The sequence below is a fragment of the Hyaena hyaena genome, unplaced genomic scaffold, assembly GCF_003009895.1.
Source record: "Hyaena hyaena isolate Hyena2069 unplaced genomic scaffold, ASM300989v1 scaffold_15, whole genome shotgun sequence".
Lineage (NCBI taxonomy): Eukaryota > Metazoa > Chordata > Mammalia > Carnivora > Hyaenidae > Hyaena > Hyaena hyaena.
The window spans coordinates 2,638,405-2,653,523 of NW_024080647.1; the positions used below are offsets into that span (position 1 = coordinate 2,638,405).

The following is a 15,119-nucleotide window of genomic DNA, read 5'->3' on the forward strand; positions in this document are numbered from 1 at the left end:
TTCCTGAGCAGGCGCAAAGCCCAGCTCGGGGAGCAGCTACGAATGGCTCCACCCTCTGGTCTTCGTTGATTGGATCAGAGCTGGGCACGTGACACAAGCCGGGCCAATCAGCGTCTCTCCTGAGTTTCCGGAGGCACGGATTCTAGCTCCCCGCCGCGTCAGGCCTTGCCGGCGGTCACCGGGGCCAGGCCGGTGAAAGGGGGCTGGCCTGTGGGCGACTGTGAGGACGCGCCTCTCAGCTCTCTGACTGGGGAGCAGAGCTAACCAAAGGCTTCAGCAGCTGTGCTCTAGGACTTGCTTAAAGACCAGCAAGTCCACCTGCCTCATATTACGTGTGGGGAAACCAAGGCTCAGAGGGGGGTGACATGGTCAAGGTGAAGGAGACGGAAGTGCCACTTCCACAGTTAGATGGGAACCGGGAAGTCAAAAGAATTACGACTCGGAAAGAGGTGTGCGTGCGTGAGCGCGCGCGCACACACCCACACGCACACACACGCACACACACGCTTCCCTCCGCACCCACGGCATCCACACCAGCACCGGAGGGTTCTCCTCACCTTCGCCCACGATGCCCCCCTCTCCACTGCAGGCTCGCCGCCCAGGCGTGTGTCTGCGGGGGCGGCGCTCCCCACAAGGCGGTCACTGAGCAGACTGGGCCACAAAGGAGACCCTGTCCTGGGAGGGACAGGGCCCCGCTGACAGGCACTCTGGCTGGAGGATTCCCCGTTGGCCTTGCCAACTTTCTTACAAGTGCCCTACAGTCAAGAACACTTACCTTCAGCCTGCCTCCCTCCTTCCCTACCTCCTCGCCACCCCACACCCTCTCCCCCAGCCCTGGATGGATCAGCATGGAGCTCTTGACGCTCAGCTCCCCGGCATCCTGCCCTTCCCCTCGCAGATATGCCCTCTAATAAACCTCTTGCTCATCTAATCCTGCCTTGACATCTGCTTTTCAGAGAATTTGGATTCATTCCAGGTCCTTTACCCTGCAGCCACACTGTGGCTCCTGAAGTTGTGAGACACTCAGGAGCCACACACCGACAAAGACAGTGGCCCAACAGGTGCCTGCCTATCCTCACCATGCCCAGGACACATTACCCCCTGACACCCGGACTCAGGGAACTCACCCCTCCTGCGATGCAGGCACCACCTCCCCCCTTCAGTGCGTGAAGCCGGTCCTTGCTCAGACAATCCCAGTTCTGAGACTTTCCTCAAGCAGAGGTGAATGTGTGGGTCTGAGGCAGACTGGAAGGCTAGCAGAAAGAGATAGTTGTATATTAGTTTATGGCTGCATTCTATTATCCGGAAGTTTATCAAGCACCTACCATGTGCAAGGCACAGAGACGACGGAATAGTCCAGAAACTGCACAGGATTTGAAGACACTTGGAAAGCGGTGTCTGAATTTGAACATTCCCACTCAAAGCTGTGTGACCTTGAATGGGTTACTTACCATCTCTGATGTCCCTGTTTCTACATCTATGTGAGAATTTCGTGTTACAGAGCACAAAACAACTGACAAGAGCAGACTTCTACAAATAGCCAGAAGTACTGCTACTTCTGTCTTTGAAGGAAAGAGCCAGGCCAGTGGGGTCTAACCCTTAATTTGGGGCATGTTGAAGCCAACGTCCCAGACACAGCTCAGAAGCTGGAGCCTGTGTGCTGGGTAGCCATTTGCCTTCTGAAGGTCAGGACCAAAAAAAAAGTCTGACCTAAGGCTCATGTCTTTCTCTTCTACCACCAGACCTCCTTCCACAAGAGCAGCCCTATTGGGTGAAGCCGAGGGTACAAGGGAGTCGGGGCACTTCAGAGGACAGCCTGGATGCCAGTGGGGAGGACTCAGTGTTTGAAATGACTCAGTTATGAAGCAGACATGGAGCCAGTCCTCAGGGAAGGGCCAGAGAGCTGGACGTCTTTGACCTGAGTTACCTGGGTAAACCCTCTACATCCAGGAGACAGGTGTAGACAAAGTTACCAGGATAATCAGGGGAAGGAGAGCTCAGACCCAAGTGGAAAAATCCAGGAATTCTTCCTGGAGGAGGTAGCATTTGGAAAGAGGCACTGGGGACTAAAGGAGAGGGTAGGACACCCTGGGGGGAAAGAACCCACATGAGGAGAGGCTAGGAGATGGGAAAGGATGACCTATTTCACCTGAAGTATGACAGGAAAGAAAGAAAAGAGTAAAAACTGAGGCCAAATGAGCAACCAAGCAAGGACCTCATGCCCTGCCCTGCCCTGGAGTTTGATATTTCCCCTGTTTAACAGAGGGGCCACGGGAGGAGATTTTGAGCAGAGGAGTAGTGCTCTCCACATGTATTAGCCAGAAGGTGGCCCAGGCCATTTTGCAGCCCAGGTGGCCCAGGCAGGCCCCAAGAAAGTTTTAGCGGACTTTGCCTTTGTTTTAAATGGCCCCACCTCTCTGCGACTTTATCAGGGGCTGAGAGTCAGGGAAGATTTGCATTCTCTGTATCACAAGCCTGTCACACACCCTCTGTGTACCACTCCCAACACGGAGGCACACTCACGGACATTCACACAAAAACACTCAAGAGAGCCAGGCGGAGAGCCAAACCCGCTCCCAGGTTGCAGGGACAAGGATGGCCACCAGAGGGCGCCTCTGGCATCCCAGCAAAGAGCCTGAGACCGGGCTTAACCAGCCCCAGGCTGAAGGGGTCTTACGGACCGACAAGTCCACCTGCCTCGTTTTACATGTGGGGAAACTGAGGCTAAGACATTGGTGTGGGGGCGCGGATGGGGGACGCGGACATAGTCAAGGTGAAAGGAGGAGAGAGTAGCCACCTCAACAATTGGATGTGAACAGATGGCTCTTAAATTGCAATTTGCAAGCCAACAGAATGAGGACTGAGAAAAAAGCACCCACCCCCCTTCTCCCCCTCCCCACCAGCGCACACAGATTCGCACTCCCACTAGTCCGGAAAGGGTGTCCCTCACTGCCTGTCACAATGCCTGTCTGGCCACAATCAGACGGTCCCTCTTTTAGAATATAATACCCACATCCTACCAATCTCCGTATAAATGTATATGCCCCTCGAAGGGTGATAGAAGGCATCTTTGGGCCTTGAAGTGGGAGGTCTGCACAGGATACTGGGGTCCCGGCTACAGCCCCGGGGACCCACTGCAACCGAGGAGTGGGGAGGTCCACCTCCCTTTCTCCAGATGTTGCCTTGCTCCTCCCCATTCCTGGGCCACCCCTTCTCTACCTCTCCTGGGAATGAGATCCCATTGACCCTTCGACCTTTGCTGTGACTCCCCTGGAAACCTCCTTTTGACCCCCTCCACCCTGTTCTCCACAGCTCTCGGGACCCACCTCTGCCAGCCCTCTACTCGCCCTGATTCAGATGTGTCCCTGTGCTGGTGTTTCAGCCTCTAGCATGCCCTCAAGGTAGGAAGGGGACTGTGAGTCCCTCATCGGTACACCCAGTGCCCCCTCAGAGCCTCCCCAGATCTCCCACCCCAAGCTGCTTCTCCCCACTGCTCTTTGATGGAGGGGGACAGCATGGTCCCCCTGAAATCAGGAGACTGAAATCAGACCTGTTTTAGTCCCCACTCCTTCACCAACTGCTGTGGTTAAGTCCACCCCCCCTCCCCCATCTCCTCCTCGACTCTTTCTGCCCATGAGAGGAATGGCCGAGACACCTCTGGGATCCCTTCCCACTCATGTGCTCCGAGTGAATCTGAGGTTTAACTTACAATGGCCCTTCCGAGAAATGTCAGAGCCTCTTAGCAGAAAATTTCCAAGGTCTAGAGTGTGGACCTCCCACCACTGTGGGGCTGCTTTCTCCTCTTCCTTGGACTATCTTCTATAAACAGCAAGGGACAGGAGCACCTCCGTTTGTGGGAGAGAGAATTACACACGTGTGTTTGGACTAGTGCAGCAATGAGGCTACTCTGCAGACAGTGCTCTCAAGTTCAGACCATAAAGAGAAGAGGTGTTCCTTTCCAAGAATTACTAATTTTTCTATGCTTAGAAAGCCTTTGAGATACTATCAAATCCGTTTTAACAGTGGACCTTGAATGCAAGAGTCCTCAAATTTCACTTGTCAGCATCTGTGCCCCAGGCTGGCTTCGCCTCTAAAACCCTGAACATTCATGTTGCCCCAAGCCCCCAACTCCTTCTGGACCCTCCCAGGCTCTTCCCTCTTGGCAGAAGCACTGAGTGTCATGGTCTCCGTCTTTAAAAAATAAACACAGGGGGCGCCTGGGTGGCTTAGTCGGTTAAGCGTCCGACTTTCGCTCAGGTCATGATCTCGCGGTTCGTGGGTTCGGGCCCCGCGTCGGGCTCTGTGCTGACTGCCAGCTCAGAGCCTGGAGCCTGTTTCAGAGTCTGTGACTCCCTCTCTCTCTGACCCTCTCCTGCTCACGCTGTCTCTCTCTCTCTCTCTCTCTCCTAGAAATAAATAAAACATTAAAAAAAATTTAAAAAATAAATAAACAAACACAGGGCAAGTTGCTCCTGAATTCTGTGCTCTGGCTGGTAACTTGGATGGACCTGGGACTTTCCAGCCCGTGTCTGCAAGGGGCTGGGTTGAGGAGTGGGAGGTAAGATTGGGGGTGGGGGGGTCAGGAGACCTGCCTGTCGCCAGTCTAAGGGTCTGAATCTGGGAGGCCTCTAGGAGAAGACTTGGAGACAAACAGAGCTGAGTCTACTCTCAACTTTCTGGGGCCCCTTAGGTTGCCTCACAGGACGGCTGAGCCTTGGCTAGGCAGGGGCGACCAGGGGTGCTGGCTGCCCAAACCCCAATCCTTCCTCCTCCTGACCTTCTTCTCCTCTCCTTCCTTCAAGCAACAGATGTTTTTAGGGAGGGCAGGATGGCCCAGGGCATGCGTGGAGTGCTGGCCTGGGGATCAGGACCCACGGGGGTGGGGGTCACAAAGCTGTGGTCCCACCGCTGTGGTCAGACCAGTCGCTTTCCTTTCTTGGGCCCCAAGTGCTCCATGGGTAAGACTCGAGACCAGAACTGCCGCCCCACCCAGCGCATCGGAACTCCCATGCTCTTTCAGGCTTCTGAGCCTTTGCGGATGCTGTTCCCCCTGCAAGGACTCCCCTTTCCCCAGGCTTCTGGTGCCAAACACCTGCTGTCCTAACTTATGGGTCCTCAGCACACCTTGCTCACTCTGTCACCCTTGTGCTCAGTTTGAGGCGTGGGGGTGCAGCAACCTCTCGGAGGCCCCCACAAAACTGCCCTGGGTGGAGAGGTTTATTAGAGTTATTTGCAATAGAATAAGATTAGATCTTAAATGTTCACAATTAGGGAATGGTAATAACAATAAGGACGATGTCTAACACTCACTTAGTGCTTTCCATGCGTAGAGCCACAATTAACCCCCACAGGGAATTTATGAAGTAGACACTTACCACCTCCATTTTACAGATGAGGACACAAAGGTAGAGGCTAAGTAGTGAAGCTAGGACATGATCCATTCATTTCACAGCATATTATGTGATCAATTAAAATTATGATGATGTGCTGAAGTTTAATGCCATGAAGAAATATGTATGCTATAGTGTTAAGGGCGGGGTACAAGTATGTATGTAAAAATACACGGACATATATGTAGATAATATATATATATATATATATATATATATATAAATAAAATATAAATGAAAGAAGAAAGTTGAATGGAGATACACCAAAGTGTTCATGGTGGTTTACCCTGGGTCACGGGTTTTTTCTGTTTTCTTCTTTGTATAATTTCCACATTTTCTACAATAAGCAGATGTTCTTTTAAATCAGGAAATGAGGGGCGTCTGGGTGGCTCAGTCAGTTGAACGTTTGACTGATTTCGGCTCAGGTCATGATCTTGTGCTTTGTGAGATTGAGCCCCGCATGGGGCTCTGCGTTAGCAGTGGAAGGAGCCTACTTAGGATTCTCTCTCTCCCTCTCTCTCTCTGCCCCTCCACCACTCATGCATGTGCATTCTCTCTAAATAAGCAAACAAACATTAACAAAAATAAAATTAAATAAATCATAAAATGAAACAGGCATCGGATCTTGTCTGCAAGCACTTTAAAGACTAGCACTTCTGACCTGAATTGGATCTGAAGGGAAGGCAACGGATAAAGAAACTTTGATCCTGGTGGTGCTTTTCCGAGCTCCTCTCTGACTTGGTTTCCCAGGCCAAAGGCAATTTGATCCTCACAAAATGCATTCATTCATTCACTCATTCATTCCCTCACTCTTTCTTCATCATCCATCCAGTGCTTGGCACATGGGGAGAGATGCAAAGATAATCAGGCTCATTTCCAGCCTGGGAGGTGTGAAGGGCCTACGCAGGGCAGGGCAGGGGTTGGGGGAGGGGGTCACTGGGCAGCAGAACAGGGGTCAGGGGGCTAGAAAGACAGCACAGGGTGGGGTTGGGGTGGAGAGTATCCAAGATGGGAACAAGGGTCTAGCTTGGGCAGCATGTGATGGTGGGGCCCTGAGGGACATATTCACAGCTGTATCTCTAGCTGGGTCTCATTCAGATGAAGGAGCCACTGGGCTTGAGATGAATGAATGAATGAATGCACAGAACAAACGACCAACAACTGAGGAAATACCTGAACCTTTGTCACAGACAAAGGATTAGCGTCTCCAATTTATAAAGAGCTTCTGAAAGGGGAAAGGAAAGGACGGACGACCTCTTAGAAAACCGGGCTGAAAATATTACCGAACAGATCACAGGTACGGAAATGCACATGGCCCTGAACCATATGAAAAGTGTTCAACGTGCTCACATAAAAGAAATGCAAATTGAAACTACTCTGAGATACAATGCCCCACCTATCAGATTGGCAACAGTCCGGAAGTCTGGCAACTCCTCCTGCTGGAAAGCCTGTGGGGAAACCACCGCTCTCCTACGCAGCTCATGGGAGCGGAACGTGGCGGAATCCCTTTGCGGGGGAATTTGGCAAAAGCTAGCAAAACTGCGTGTATCGAGCCCACGACTCAGGAATCCCATGGCTGTAGATCAACCCCGGCAGGTGTCCTGAAAGATGGAAGCACAAGGCTTTTTACTGCAATTCTATTTGTAATAGCAAAGGACAGGAAACAGGGAAAATGTCCGTCAGCCCAGGACGTGGTTATCAGCATGGTGGAGGAGTCTATTGTGAAGAAGAATAAGGAAGGAACCAGATAGACACCTGCGGGCGAGATCACAGGCAAGATGTACCGTGGATGTAGCAAGGCGAACAAAAGTGTAAATGTGTGTTAATGGGTTAACATTCTTCTGAGAAAAGGAGGGATATGAGCATCTATGTATATATACATGTATGATGTATGATATATAATACACGTGTAGATATCAATGTAAGGAAACAGCATAACTTAAAAAAATTAATACTTATTCAGAGAGAGGAATGGGTGAAGGGGACCCAAAAGTTAGACCTCTCTGAATATACTTTATTTTGTATGATACTTTAGAGCCATAAACAAAAGGTAAGCATTTTAAATACATTCTTAAAAGCAGCAAGCAAAATGAAGCAAATGAATCTGTGCACTGACTTACTGATAGAATCACAAACAGAAGAACTATTCTAAATGACCTCCAAGCAAAGTGACTTAAAGACACACACACCAGTCGCGATGTGTGGACCTTATTGCATCCTGATTCAAACAAAAAGTTGTACAAATAAAAGATATTCATAAGGCAAAATCAGGACAACGTGTGCCATGGCTAGATATTTGATGATATTAAGTATGATGAGGTTAGGTGTGATAGGGTATCTCGGATTTAAAGAAAAAGTATCCTTTTTTAGAGATAATATTGAATATTTGTGAATAAAATGATAAGACATCTGGAACTTGCTTTGGATATAATTTGGTCAGTGCTGGGCAGAGCCCAGAGCCACTTCCCCCTCCCTGCTGCCTGAGGCACTGCTCTGAGGGTCCTGGTCCCAGCGTGTGGGGGACATCGGGGGGACACAGAACCTTCCCTGGAGAACCCTTAATCTAATCTCACTCCAAAGAGTGCCCTGGTAGCGGGAACCCAGACTCATTCTTGTGCTTCTTAAGCTTGACCACATCTGTAACGTCCTAGTTGAGCCTCTCTCTGAAGTCCTAGTTTCTTGAAGACGAAGTCACAAAAAGCAAATGTGTTTTAACTATTGCTAAATATGTAGAGAAAGGAGAGACAAGGTGGATCCAAACTCGTGAGGGGAAGGCCCAGAAGGGGCAACGGACAGAGGTTTGGGATTAAAAAGGGGGAAGAAAACTTTGTAAGGAAAAACGGCCCTTATGACCCAGCAGGGTGAGTCAATGGCATTGGCAGGCTGTAGGGGGCGCTAGAAGAACATGCGCATCTATGGGCCCGAGCAACAGAGCAACTCAAGCCTTGGGCAAGTTTTTGAAGTCTGAAACAATCTCCCAGGGGCATGTATGGCACTTCATCTGTAAAAACCAAATGGTGGTCACACCTGCCTCCCACGGTTATTAGAAAGATCAAGTGCGATCAGAGAGAGGAAGCAATACAAAGGAGTTATGTGCAGAAAAGATGCCTGATGCCAAGACAGTCAAAGAGCACTGGGTTGTTAGACACGTTCTGTGCTAAGCCAGTTCTCGCAGTGTAGAAGGAGCACCCAGATTCAGAGAACCCTAGTTTCAGTTCTGCCTGCATTACTGCAGGGCTGTGTGGCCTCGGGTAGGTCACGAGTATCAGTTTCCACATCTGCAAAACGGGCACAGCAGCTCACACTGTTGCTGAGGATTCAATGAGAGAAATTCACTAGTGTGTCTGATACCTGCTAAGCACAGGCCATGGGAGGGCTCGGTGGGAGAAGGAAGTGGACAGGAAGGTGAGCTGGCCTCTGGGCCCCATGATAGGTCCAGGAGTACCAGGCTTCAGGGGACCCTGAGGCAGCAGACTGGCTGCAGTCAGGATTACGCTGGCAGAATTGGGCCTCAACCCCAGGTTGGTGCTCAAAAACCATGGAGACACCTGGGCACCAATACTGGTCGTGATTCCTACCAACTAGGGGACCCTAGTCGAGTGGTTTTACTTCTCTGTACCTCGCTCTCCTCTTCCAGAAAGTGGGGGATACTATGCCTGCCTCTCAGGGTTCAATGTGCGTGTGCCGCTGGGTCAGAAGCTAGCATGTCCCCAGCAGCCTGTCCCCAAGTCCCGCTTTGCCCCCCAGCACCTCCCACTGCAGGGTGGTTTGGGGGCCACAGAATCTGAGAGGGGAGAGAACATAGAAATGCTTCATAATGAATTAGTTCCTTTCTCCAGGTCAGGGAGGGGAAGGGACCTAACCAAAGTCTCCCAGGAAACTGGAGGCAGAGCCAGGCTGCTTCCTGGAGAGGGTGACCTTCTGGAAAGCCAAGAGACTCCTTGCACGCATTAGGGCATTGGTGTCTGCCTCTGCGACCTTGTACCTCATTCTGGGAATTCCAGTATGTTTCCCTTACCTTCACCCAGAGCGCTTGCATTTCCTGAGTTCCCTGGGAGTGGTGTCTTTGAGAACCTGGGGAGCCTTTAGGCCAGGCACCGGACAGTCCTGTCATCAAGGGACCAGAAAAAGGGGAGGCTTCAGGCTGTGGTAAGGTCTGGGGAGATAGCAGGAGCTTCTAACAGAAAGTCAAGGCCAGTGTCCACAGACCACAACCTGAGGAACATCATGCTAGGAAGAGCACACTCAGAAGTCTCATCCCAGGGGAGGAAAAACTAGAAAAGTTTAGAAGAAATCATCCTAAGATCAGGGAATCAGCTGCATAGCAATGGGTCTGGTGGGGTCAAGGGCCCCCCTCTCTTAAAAGAGCTGCTTGGGGGCGCCTGGGTGGCTCAGTCGATTAAGCATCCGACTTCGGCTCAGGTCATGATCTAATGGTTTGTAAGTTTAAGGCCCACATCGGGCTCTATGCTGACAGCTCGGAGCCTGGAGCATGTCTTCGGATTCTGTGTCTCCCTCTCTCTCTGCCCCTCCCCCACTTGTGCTCTCTCTCTCTCTCTCTCTCTATATATATATAATAATCATTAAAAAAAGAAAAGAAAAGAGCTGCTGCATCAAGCCATTCCTAGTGGCTGATGCTTCAAAATATCTTTCAGTGACACTGACCTGTGTATGGGTGGAATAATATGATATCTGGGATTTGGTTGGAAATAATCCATTTGCCAAGAGGGCTGAAAGGTTTTTCATGAAACACAATTGGCCATGAGCTAATGATGCTTGAAGAAGGTGATGGGGACATGGGAGTTCCTTGTACTACTCTCTTTACTTTTGTACACTTATGACGTTTTTCATAACAAAACATTCAGATGTCCAGAATCAGCCGTTTCTCTCCAACTTGATGCTCACTGCTCTGGTCTCCCCGCCTGGATAGCTGTGGTCATAACCTCACAGCTCAGCCTGCTGTTCGCTGTTACCCCTCGAGCCTATTCTCCACACGGCCACTAGAGGGAGGCTGCCACACCGTGAGAGTCCCCAGCTCAAACTCTCCCGTGAGGCCTCATCTCACTCAGAGTATGGACCCCCAACTGCGGACTCCATCTCACCCCCTGTTCCTTCTCAGGCTCTTCTCCAGACACGCTGGACTGTCTTCAAGTCTCCCACAGTCTTCTCCATGACCCTTCGGGCCCTGTGTGCTGGGGGTGTTGGGGGACCTCTGCTGTGTTCAGACCTCATCCACCCCCCACCATCCTGAAGCTTTATAATATTGCATGGGATATAATTGTAATGAAAACACTTTATTTGTTGTTTATCTGAAACTGAAGCTTAACTGGACATCCTGTTTTAGATCATCCCTAAGAGTCTGAGCTCCCAGCACACAAAGGTTCCCCTCCTAGCAGTCACCAAAAAAGCACCCTCTGGGCTGACGCAGCCCTTTAGGGGCCTGCTGCACAGATTTCAGGTCCACTTTCTCATGTGGCAAGGTGTCCTTTTGCAGGGCACAACCTGCCCGACCGTTCATGGTAGTCTCCCCAGAGGCCAGAGAAGCAGGTGCTTCCAGAACCTGCCCTCCCAGCTTCTCCTCTCCCTCGTAGTGGGCAGGGACTGGGAGGGGGTGACCATGCCAAGGCTTAGACTGGCAGCCCCCTCTGGGTGCTTTTGGATTTGGGCCCATCTGGGATGGTCTAAATCCTCACAGCACCCCGTGCGGGTGGGTAGCGGGGGCCCATGCCAGGCGCCAGCTGCCCCCATGGCCCGAGGGTGCCCACTTGAACCATTCCAAGTAAACATTTGACCAGCCCGGCCCCGGCCATCATCCCACACCAACACTTGGCCCCTTGTTCCCAGACAGGCCCCTCTGTGTCCCGGCCTTTGTGGCTGACATTTCAGCTGAGCCCTGGAGGGGCTGGGGTGACCCCGTGCCCCATCCGCATTCTGCAGGAAGGCCCTAGGGAGGTGGTCCCTATGAGGCAGGCCCTGGGCGGGGGCGTCCCAGCAGACGAGCCGTCGCCAGGCTTGGCCAGCCACCCCCCGAGCCCCCCACGTGGGCCGCAGGACTGTGGAGCCCACAGGTCCCACAGCAGAGCCGCGGGGCCGCCAGCTGACTCGGCCGCTTTGTTCCAGGCCTGGAGTGGTCTGTGCGCAGCTGAGGACTGTGGCTCCTTCTGTGCTGAGAAGCCGCAGATAACGCAGGCGACAGGGCCTGATAAAGCGTCTGTCAGAGGCTTCCTCCCAGACAGGCCCGCTGTTCCCGCCGGCCCCAAGGGCCCCTGTAGCCGAAGCCTGTCTCCAGGGGTCAGCCCCTCTCTGGGGGCTCAGCCTTCCTGCCAGAGGCTGAGCAACAGGCTGGCAGACCCCTCCCCACTCCTATCTTCAGTCTGACTCTCGAAAGTTCCTAAGGCCTCTGGGCCCAAGAGCAGAATAATTAATCTTCTGATTTATTCCCATGAAGACAATGTCAAGGAATGTGACTCTCTCAATGGAACTCCAGACTGTAGCTCCTGGGGACTTAGGGGGGATGGGATTGGGGGAAGGGGTGCTGGAACCTCTTCCTAGAGCCCTTCAAATGACATCCTGGGTCACCTCTTTCATGTCACAAGAGCCCCCTCTATGACAGGCTGTACAATGGGTGTAGGAGACACAGGAACAAAGACATGGTTCGTGACCATAGGAGTTGCCAGAAAGGGGGGACAGGAAGATCCATCCCACACTGACCTGACCTGGGCCTGCACCCCAGGCCTATGAGGAGCCTGGCCTGGAGTAGGAGGTATATAAGGGGGTTCCTAGCCAGACTTGGGGGCATTGGGGTCCTGAGGGGAGACTCGATGCTGAAGGGCAGGAGAGCAGAGCCTCGAAGAGCTCATGAGCAAGGAGTCTCTAGTCTTATGGGGGCCCTGCCCTGGGGAAGGTCAGGTGATGGGGTTCACAGTACCCCCACAGAGAAGCCCGCTCCAGGCCAAGCAGATAACAAAAGTACTTCCCCGTTAATAATACAGACGTCCTTCCTCTTCAGAGCAGGAGGCCACATAAACACCCTAGCTTTGTCCAGGAGGGGCCCGGTCCCCATGATCATGAGAGGGACGCTTGGCTCGTGGCCCAGGCGTTCAGCCTCCTGTCCTTTCCTCTGTTTGCCTGGCTCTGCCGCAGACTTCCTGTGTGGCCTTGGAGCAGTCAACCGCCCTCTCTGGGCTTGGTGCAGTAACTTTGGGGCAGGGTGGAAGGGTGGAAGTAGTATAGTTGTCCCCAGCCAGTTGACCCTGGAGGCATTTGGATGTGGGTGGATGCGAGATATAGGGGGCTGGGGCTCTGCCACTCCATTGCAGGGTGGGCCTGGGGTCCCCGTGCCCTGCTCCGGGGGACTCCTGCCCATCACGAAGGGAGGGCATGGCTCTCAATGCTACATCAGAGGCTCCAGGCCTGGAAAGCCGGGCATTCCCTGCTCCGGGTCCCTACATTGCACTAAACGTGGGGACCTGAACTGCAGCTCCCTGCCACATTCAATAGTGAAAAAGACCGTAATTTTCTCATCATGAAGCAAAGCAGGAGAAAAAAATAAAGTAAAAGGCAAAAACCAAAAAGAATTGCAACCCCATTCAGTCTCTCAGCTCCACCCACAGCATCATGTGGCCCTAACAGAGGCTTGGTCCATGGCAAGACAGGTGAGGCAGGGGCCTGGGCGCCAGCGGGCCTTCCTGGTCCTGCAGAGAGCACTGGGGACACAGGAAAGACATTCTCGCTCTTCTGCTCCTCACCAGCTCTCTAGGCGGGACAGGACTTTTTTTCTTTTTACCTTTTTATTGAAATATAATCTACGTATAGCACCATGCACACCGATCTCAAATTATTCACGGAACTCAAGTTCAAGTATGAACTCTTGCATACGGGTACACCTGGGTGACGCCAACCAGATCACGATACAAAACACTTCCAACATGCAAGAGGTTTCCCCTCAGCTCCCTTGCCGTCAGCGCCCCTCTCGGGTAACTGCCATCCCAGCCTCTCTCACCAAAGATCAGCTCTACCCGTTCCGGAACTTAATACTGGAATCACATGTACCCATTCTTTGCACCTGGCTTCTTTCACTCAACGAAATGCCAAGTTCAACCTCGTTGTTGCATCTATTGATGGTTTATGTTGTTGTTGCGTGATATGCCATTGCACAATGATACCACACCTTATCCAGCCACTCTTCTACCGAGGGACACTGGGGCTGATCCCTTTTGGGGCTATTGTGACCAACCCCTAGGAACTCCTAGGGCCTTTGGGACATGTGCATTTTTTTCCCTTGGTTATATACCTAGGAGCGTGTCTGCTAGGTCAGAGGGTGGGCGTACACTTGTCACAGCTATTTAGACAGTAGTCCCATTTTACAGATGTGGAGATCGAGGTTCAGAGAATTAAAGCAGAGCATCCAAGCTCATGCAATTATGAAGTCGTGAAGACTGGTCTGGAATCCAGAGAGTTTTCCGACTCCAAATGCTTTTTCAGGAGAGGTCGGCGTTCTTGCCAATCTTTTTAAGTTCTGCTTTCTAGAACAGGTAAAGGAGGTGCCGGGGTGGAGGGAGCCACATAGAAGGGGAGAGAAAAGGGTGACTCTGATGGCCTGCTCTGTAACTAGCTCCTCGGGATGTCCCGGCTGCCTTGGGAAGGCACAGCTCTACCCCAAGGCAGACACAGAATATGTGTGGCGACTGCAGAGCCACAAAGGCAGGCCTGGCCCAGCCCCTCTGCCCCCCAGTCTCACTGCCTCACTCTCCTCAGCCACATGGGCTTCCTTGCTTCTCCCTGAACATACCAAGCATGCCCCGCTTCACGGCCTTTCCACCTCAGCTCCTTCTTTCAGAACACTCCTTGCTTTGGACAACCACGTGACACCCCCCTACCCCCATTGGTATGGTCTCTGCTCAATCACCCAACCTAAGAAAGCACCCCCATTGCATGCTGTCCCCTTACCTTTTAAACTCTATCTTACCTCCCATCTGACCTAATATCTTGTGTATCTTTGAGGGTTTTCTTTTTTTTGCCTGTCTTCCATCATAGAATGGGAGCTCTATGAGAGAGCCAAGCCTCACCACATTGTTTTCTGCTCCACCTTCGATGTGCTGAAAGGTCCCTATCTCCCCCAAAACCCTTGTCTAGAAGACATTCTTCATTCCCCACTGCTACTTGCTGGCCTGGGAAGCCTTTGCTGATTCACATCATGGCTCTGAACCTCAGTTTCTTCCTTCTATAAAATGGGTGGAAGTTGGCCATGAAGTACAGTATAGAAGCAGCCCTCGATCAGAGGTCTGCTGCCATGAATTCTCATATCCCAGGACTGCTGTGTGTTTCTGGCCAAGTGCTGCCCTCTCTGGGGCAGAGAGTCCCCATGTGTCAAATGAGGTAGTATGGCAGAACTATCTCCAAGGGCTGAAATCCTCCCCCAGGTGTGAGTGAAGTGAGTGACCCCTGTCCTTTCCCAAGGAAGAGAAAATTTATCCAGGAAGGCAAGGAGATGGAACTAAGCGAAGAGGTGGAGGAGATGAAATATGAAATTTGCCAATGTCACAGCTTTGCTTTGACTTGGGCTTGCTGGACGTTTCCTCTCTGAGCCTCACTGATTGCCCAGCTGAGGCTTGGGCCGTCCAGGCAGGTGGCTGGGGAGCTGCGTTCCACTGCTTCTCTCTATTAAACAGGGCTCCGAGATCCAGAAAGTTACCAATATCAGACTGCCAGCTAGGAATGAAGGCCCAG

At 52.0% G+C, this 15,119-nt stretch overlaps 1 long non-coding RNA gene across 1 annotated transcript; it reads left to right on the forward strand.

Moving 5' to 3' along the window:
• The first annotated feature begins 12,083 nt into the window (after positions 1-12,083).
• On the forward strand, positions 12,084-13,116 carry LOC120221386. Its single transcript, XR_005525805.1, has 3 exons — positions 12,084-12,153; positions 12,992-13,045; positions 13,093-13,116. It is a non-coding gene; the product is annotated as an uncharacterized LOC120221386 (long non-coding RNA).
• The last annotated feature ends 2,003 nt before the right edge of the window (positions 13,117-15,119 follow it).